This window comes from Daphnia magna, linkage group LG7, assembly GCF_020631705.1.
Source record: "Daphnia magna isolate NIES linkage group LG7, ASM2063170v1.1, whole genome shotgun sequence".
Lineage (NCBI taxonomy): Eukaryota > Metazoa > Arthropoda > Branchiopoda > Diplostraca > Daphniidae > Daphnia > Daphnia magna.
The window spans coordinates 5,438,484-5,444,483 of NC_059188.1; the positions used below are offsets into that span (position 1 = coordinate 5,438,484).

The window sequence follows — 6,000 nt, forward strand, 5'->3', positions numbered from 1 at the left end:
GCTTCGGGAGATGGTTCTCGTGAAACTTCAAAATTTTCACCTTCGTCTTCTGATTCTGCAACCGATGACTCACTAGATGAGACTGTTGGGGCTTCTTCTATCCCTTCTTCGAATGATTCGAACCTGTCTTGTTCAGGTGGATAGATGGAAGTACGTCTTTCTACCGTCACTTCCTCATACGATTCGTCTTCTTCGACAATCGACTCTTCCCCAAAACCACTGTCTCTTACTTTCTTTTGAAGCACAAGTTTTTGAAATCCGCACCGTGGTGTTGATTTTGTACTTTAGCTTCCGATCGGGTTCAAAGCTTCCGCTCCAGAACCTTGGACGGAATGGCCGATCTCTTGAGCCGTTCTACTCTCCTTCTCGACGCTTTTCTTCGTTGACTCCTTCGGTCTCGCTCCTGTTTCACTGTTCTTACCGCGTCCCTTCAGTTCACTGACGGGTGACGCTTCCAATCCCTTAATTCGCTTACTTTGCCTAGTTTCACTAGGATTCATCTATCCCTAACAATTTCCAAAATTTTTACGGGCCCTACGGTAGGCTCTAATTAACAAGGAGAAGCAAAAGACCATTTATTCGTGAATCTCAAAAAAATAGATAAGAAACTTGGTCAAGCCTGTGGTCCTATGCCCAAGCAATTTAAGGTAGTTATACCAGCTGGTCACACTTTCCAAGGACCTCTCAACAGTACCTGCCTCCGAGTCTCTTTCTTTACATTAGATTCACAGATAACTTGGTCTTACCTTGCTTTACCAAAAAGGCCTACCTTGCATCTCCACCATGTAACGGACGATCGACGTCAGAGCCGTTTATTTGGAAATCAAAGAGAAATGACTACAGAGTAAACTAAGAATAAGGGAAACAAGGTTTAAACAAGTTTGACACATAAGAATAACTAAGACGGAAGGAACCCAGATCCAGTCGAGTGGTCTTCTTTTATACCATCGATGGACGTTTTCTCCTGTTCTAGGAATTTAAGTAATTGGGTGATAACCTTCCTGTGACATTTAATAATCATCAGTTTTATCTAACTCTCGGGAGTTAACCATGAGATAAATTCTATAGGTTGCATAACCCTACGTCAGCTGTGCGTTACAATATAGTTTAGGAAATTCCACAATCCGTAAGCTTATTCACTCAGTTTTTTATTATATCAATTATAATCACAAGGGGGCACCCAGGTTTGAACTGGGGACATTTCGATCTGCAGTCGAATGCTTTACCAATGAGCTATACCCCCTTGATCGATTAAAAAGAGGACAAAATAACAAATTTTGTGCTGAATCTATCAAATATTTTTTAATTTGATTAGAATTGTACATGAAGCCCTGCGTTGATAAGCTAAGCTGATCTGTTTTGGAATCTTGTATTTCAAAATTGCTTTCACTATTCGCTCATCTTTCCCTAATTTTATTAAGCATACAGAATAATAGCAAAAAGTTTGTGTTCAAAAACGGCAGGGAATCCGATTTCGATGCTTGATCACATTAAATAAAATAAACAGACTTTACACAACAGCTAATTTGGTTTCTTGGTAGAAAAGAAATTAGATCTAAATGAGAAACATGGTGTGCCTCAATAACCGTACGTACAATTTCAGTAATAATACAATTGTTTTAATATATCTTGAGTACATATTGTTTAGGAAATTCCACAATCCGTAAGCTTATTCAATCAGTTATTTATTATATCAATTATAATCACAAGGGGGCACCCAGGTTTGAACTGGGGACATTTCGATCTGCAGTCGAATGCTCTACCACTGAGCTATACCCCCATGATCGGTATAAAAGAGGACAAAATAACAAATTTTGTGCTGAATCTATCAAATATTTTTTAATTTGATTAGAATTGGACATGAAGCCCTGCGTTGATAAGCTAAGCTGATCTGTTTTGGGATCTTGTATTTCAAAATTGCTTTCACTATTCGCTCATCTTTCCCTAATTTTATTAAGCATACAGAATAATAGCAGAAAGTTTGTGTTCAAAAACGGCAAGGAATCCGATTTCGATGCTTGATCACATTGAATAAAATAAACAGACTTTACACAACAGCTAATTTGGTTTCTTGGTAGAAAAGAAATTAGATCTAAATGAGAAACATGGTGTGCTTCAATAACATTACGTACAATTTCAGAAATCACTCAAGTTTTTTAGTTTTTCTTGAGTACATTTAGTTTAGGAATTTCCATAATCCATAAGCTTATTCACTCAGTTTTTTTATTATATCAATTATAATCACAAGGGGGCACCCAGGTTTGAACTGGGGACATTTCGATCTGCAGTCGAATGCTCTACCACTGAGCTATACCCCCTTGTTTGATTAAAAAGAGGACAAAATAACAAATTTTGTGCTGAATCTATCAAATATTTTTTAATTTGATTAGAATTGGACATGAAACCCTGCGTTGATAAGCTAAGCTGATCTGTTTTGGGATCTTGTATTTCAAAATTGCTTTCACTATTCGCTCATCTTTCCCTAATTTTATTAAGCATACAGAATAATAGCAGAAAGTTTGTGTTCAAAAACGGCAAGGAATCCGATTTCGATGCTTGATCACATTGAATAAAATAAACAGACTTTACACAACAGCTAATTTGGTTTCTTGGTAGAAAAGAAATTAGATATAAATGAGAAACATGGTGTGCTTCAATAACCGTACAACAATTTCAGAAATAACTCGATTTATTTAGTTTTTCTTAAGTACATTTAGTTTAGGAAATTCCATAATCTGTAAGCTTATTCACTCAGTTTTTTTATTATATCAATTATAATCACAAGGGGGCACCCAGGTTTGAACTGGGGACATTTCGATCTGCAGTCGAATGCTCTACCACTGAGCTATACCCCCATGATCGGTATAAAAGAGGACAAAATAACAAATTTTGTGCTGAATCTATCAAATATTTTTTAATTTGATTAGAATTGGACATGAAGCCCTGCGTTGATAAGCTAAGCTGATCTGTTTTGGGATCTTGTATTTCAAAATTGCTTTCACTATTCGCTCATCTTTCCCTAATTTTATTAAGCATACAGAATAATAGCAGAAAGTTTGTGTTCAAAAACGGCAAGGAAACCGAATTCGATGCTTGATCACATTGAATAAAATAAACAGACTTTACACAACAGCAAATTTGGTTTCTTGGTAGAAAAGAAATTAGATCTAAATGAGAAACATGGTGTGCTTCAATAACCGTACGTACAATTTCAGAAATAACTCAATTTTTTTAGTTTTTCTTGAGTACATTTAGTTTAGGAAATTCCATAATCCGTAAGCTTATTCACTCAGACTTTTTATTATATCAATTATAATCACAAGGGTGCACCCAGGTTTGAACTGGGGACATTTCGATCTGCAGTCGAATGCTCTACCACTGAGCTATACCCCCTTGAACGATTAAATGGAGGACAAAATAACAAATTTTGTGCTGAATCTATCAAATATTTTTTAATTTGATTAGAATTGGACATGAAGCCCTGCGTTGATAAGCTAAGCTGATCTGTTTTGGGATCTTGTATTTCGAAATTGCTTTCACTATTCGCTCATCTTTCCCTAATTTTATTAAGCATACAGAATAATAGCAGAAAGTTTGTGTTCAAAAACGGCAAGGAATCCGATTTCGATGCTTGATCACATTGAATAAAATAAACAGACTTTACACAACAGCTAATTTGGTTTCTTGGTAGAAAAGAAATTAGATCTAAATGAGAAACATGGTGTGCTTCAATAACCGTACGTACAATTTCAGAAATAACTCAAGTTTTTTAGTTTTTCTTGAGTACATTTAGTTTAGGAATTTCCATAATCCGTAAGCTTATTCACTCAGTTTTTTTATTATATCAATTATAATCACAAGGGGGCACCCAGGTTTGAACTGGGGACATTTCGATCTGCAGTCGAATGCTCTACCACTGAGCTATACCCCCTTTATCGTTTAAAAAGAGGACAAAATAACAAATTTTGTGCTGAATCTATCAAATATTTTTTAATTTGATTAGAATTGGACATGAAACCCTGCGTTGATAAGCTAAGCTGATCTGTTTTGGGATCTTGTATTTCAAAATTGCTTTCACTATTCGCTCATCTTTCCCTAATTTTATTAAGCATACAGAATAATAGCAGAAAGTTTGTGTTCAAAAACGGCAAGGAATCCGATTTCGATGCTTGATCACATTGAATAAAATAAACAGACTTTACACAACAGCTAATTTGGTTTCTTGGTAGAAAAGAAATTAGATATAAATGAGAAACATGGTGTGCCTCAATAACCGTACGTACAATTTCAGAAATAACTCGATTTTTTTAGTTTTTCTTAAGTACATTTAGTTTAGGAAATTCCATAATCTGTAAGCTTATTCACTCAGTTTTTTTATTATATCAATTATAATCACAAGGGGGCACCCAGGTTTGATCTGGGGACATTTCGATCTGCAGTCGAATGCTCTACCACTGAGCTATACCCCCATGATCGGTATAAAAGAGGACAAAAAAAAACAAATTTTGTGCTGAATCTATCAAATATTTTTTAATTTGATTAGAATTGGACATGAAGCCCTGCGTTGATAAGCTAAGCTGATCTGTTTTGGGATCTTGTATTTCAAAATTGCTTTCACTATTCGCTCATCTTTCCCTAATTTTATTAAGCATACAGAATAATAGCAGAAAGTTTGTGTTCAAAAACGGCAAGGAATCCGATTTCGATGCTTGATCACATTGAATAAAATAAACAGACTTTACACAACAGCAAATTTGGTTTCTTGGTAGAAAAGAAATTAGATCTAAATGAGAAACATGGTGTGCTTCAATAACCGTACGTACAATTTCAGAAATAACTAAATTTTTTTAGAATTTCTTGAGTACTTATAGTTTAGAAAATTCAACAATCCGTAAACTTATTCACTTTTTTTCTTATTATATCAATTATAATCACAAGGGGGCACCCAGGTTTGAACTGGGGACATTTCGATCTGCAGTCGAATGCTCTACCACTGAGCTATACCCCCTTGTTTGATTAAAAAGAGGACAAAATAACAAATTTTGTGCTGAATCTATCAAATATTTTTTAATTTGATTAGAATTGGACATGAAGCCCTGCGTTGATAAGCTAAGCTGATCTGTTTTGGGATCTTGTATTTCAAAATTGCTTTCACTATTCGCTCATCTTTCCCTAATTTTATTAAGCATACAGAATAATAGCAGAAAGTTTGTGTTCAAAAACGGCAAGGAATCCAATTTCGATGCTTGATCACATTGAATAAAATAAACAGACTTTACACAACAGCTAATTTGGTTTCTTGGTAGAAAAGAAATTAGATCTAAATGAGAAACATGGTGTGCTTCAATAACCGTACGTACAATTTCAGAAATAACTCAATTTCTTTAGTATTTCTTGAGTACACATAGTTTTGGAAATTCCACAATCCGTAAGCTAATTCACTCAGTTTTTTTATTATATCAAATATAATCACAAGGGGGCACCCAGGTTTGAACTAGGGACATTTCGATCTGCAGTCGAATGCTCTACCACTGAGCTATACCCCATTGATCGGTTAAAAAGAGGACAAAATAACAAATTTTCTGCTGAATCTATCAAATATTTTTTAATTTGATTAGAATTGGACATGAAGCCCTGCGTTGATAAGCTAAGCTGATCTGTTTTGGGATCTTGTATTTCAAAATTGCTTTCACTATTCGCTCATCTTTCCCTAATTTTATTAAGCATACAGAATAATAGCAGAAAGTTTGTGTTCAAAAACGGCAAGGAATCCGATTTCGATGCTTGATCACATTGAATAAAATAAACAGACTTTACACAACAGCTAATTTGGTTTCTTGGTAGAAAAGAAATTAGATCTAAATGAGAAACATGGTGTGCTTCAATAACCGTACGTACAATTTCAGAAATAACTAAATTTTTTTAGTATTTCTTGTGTACTTATAGTTTAGGAAATTCAACAATCCGTAGACTTATTCACTTTTTTTTTTATTATATCAA

General features: G+C 34.7%; 9 non-coding genes across 9 annotated transcripts; all 9 read right to left on the reverse strand.

Annotated features, from left to right (window-relative positions):
- Positions 1–1,171: 1,171 nt before the first annotated feature.
- On the reverse strand, positions 1,172–1,243 carry Trnac-gca. The gene has a single exon. It is a non-coding gene; the product is annotated as a tRNA-Cys (tRNA).
- Positions 1,244–1,708: 465 nt separating this feature from the next.
- On the reverse strand, positions 1,709–1,780 carry Trnac-gca. The gene has a single exon. It is a non-coding gene; the product is annotated as a tRNA-Cys (tRNA).
- A 466-nt stretch (positions 1,781–2,246) lies between these two features.
- Positions 2,247–2,318, reverse strand: Trnac-gca. Its single transcript has one exon. It is a non-coding gene; the product is annotated as a tRNA-Cys (tRNA).
- Positions 2,319–2,783: 465 nt separating this feature from the next.
- Trnac-gca lies at positions 2,784–2,855 on the reverse strand. The gene has a single exon. It is a non-coding gene; the product is annotated as a tRNA-Cys (tRNA).
- Positions 2,856–3,321: 466 nt separating this feature from the next.
- Positions 3,322–3,393, reverse strand: Trnac-gca. The gene has a single exon. It is a non-coding gene; the product is annotated as a tRNA-Cys (tRNA).
- Positions 3,394–3,859: 466 nt separating this feature from the next.
- Positions 3,860–3,931, reverse strand: Trnac-gca. The gene has a single exon. It is a non-coding gene; the product is annotated as a tRNA-Cys (tRNA).
- Positions 3,932–4,397: 466 nt separating this feature from the next.
- On the reverse strand, positions 4,398–4,469 carry Trnac-gca. Its single transcript has one exon. It is a non-coding gene; the product is annotated as a tRNA-Cys (tRNA).
- Positions 4,470–4,936: 467 nt separating this feature from the next.
- On the reverse strand, positions 4,937–5,008 carry Trnac-gca. Its single transcript has one exon. It is a non-coding gene; the product is annotated as a tRNA-Cys (tRNA).
- Positions 5,009–5,474: 466 nt separating this feature from the next.
- On the reverse strand, positions 5,475–5,546 carry Trnac-gca. The gene has a single exon. It is a non-coding gene; the product is annotated as a tRNA-Cys (tRNA).
- Between the last annotated feature and the right edge of the window lie 454 nt (positions 5,547–6,000).